Consider the following 1,329-nt stretch of genomic DNA (forward strand, 5'->3'; position numbering starts at 1 on the left):
TACCTACGGTAATGACGAGATTCACTCAGAAAGGTGGTAGAAACTTGGTAGGAAAAAACCACCACCAAACCACTTACACTTTAAAGCTTTAAACAATTTACTCTCTGGGCGGGAAAACATGGAAAAGACATCAAGGCATATCAAACCACATCGTTGTGGTAAACGGAAAATCCTGTGGGAAAAACATAGCCAGGTAGTGGGAAAAAGAGACAGGGGAAAGAGATATTTATGGTAGGGGGAAAGGGTCAGCTAGGGGGAAAAAGGACAGGGATGGGATAGAAAGGACAAGGAATGAAGCTGAGACAGGGTAAAAAGAAGATCAAGTAGAGAAAGAGGGACAGGTGTGAGAAAAAAGGGAGGGAAAGAAGGTCAGGTAGGGATAAAAAAGGGACAGGTAGAGAAAAAAGGGACTTATAGTTGTGGAAAGGGACTGGGGATTAAGGGTCAGGGAGGGGAAAAAAAGGACATATAGTTGTGGAAAGGGACTGGACATTGAGGGTCAGGGAGGGGAAAAAAGGGACAGAAAGGTGGGGGGAAATTGACAGGCAAGGGCAAAGAAGGTCAGGTTGGAAAATGTGTTGAAACCTTGAAACCACAAACATGATGTGTAAAATCATAAAATGTGTACTGAATGTGTGCCACATTGCATAATCAAAAAAGTTACCAGGCGGTCACACAAAATATCCTTTTGACCAACCTAGGTTTTAACGTGGGGATATGGAATTTAGGTTGGTACCAGTTCAGTTCCCAAAGGATCACTTAGGAGAAGCAACGTTGAGCGTGGTTGGTACATGGATGGGAATGAAATAGATACAGATGTGTCTTAAGTTACACCTAGAAAGAAATTTGAAAGAAATTACACCTACGTATACATATGAGTAGGTACGTACAAAGACTTGTAAAATTACACTTTCATCTTCGAAGGTATGTAGTATACACCACTTTATCTTAAATCATTTCTTTCTCTCTCTCTCTCTCTCTCTCTCTCTCTCCATCTCTTTTGATGTCTTTGAAATACGAGAAGGGAAGAACCCTTGAAAAGAGGGAAATTGAAGGCAAAGAAGAAGGAGGAGAAATTAAGGAGAAGAAGAAAAAGAAGAAGGAGAAGAATAATATGGAGAAAGAGGAGGAGGAGGAGAAGAAGAAGAAGAATTGAATTCTTCTTGAAGAAGAATTGAATTGAATAAATTCTGCTTTATTTTATTAAAATATAATAAATACAATGGATCATCCCCTAAGCTAATCCTAACTTCTATGGAGATGGATTTTTTCTCCCTCATGTATAATATTGTTCACAGTAATTATTGGTAGGTATCTCTTAGGTATTTT

This window comes from Diaphorina citri, unplaced genomic scaffold (assembly GCF_000475195.1).
Source record: "Diaphorina citri unplaced genomic scaffold, Diaci psyllid genome assembly version 1.1 scaffold547, whole genome shotgun sequence".
Taxonomy (NCBI): Eukaryota; Metazoa; Arthropoda; class Insecta; order Hemiptera; family Psyllidae; genus Diaphorina; species Diaphorina citri.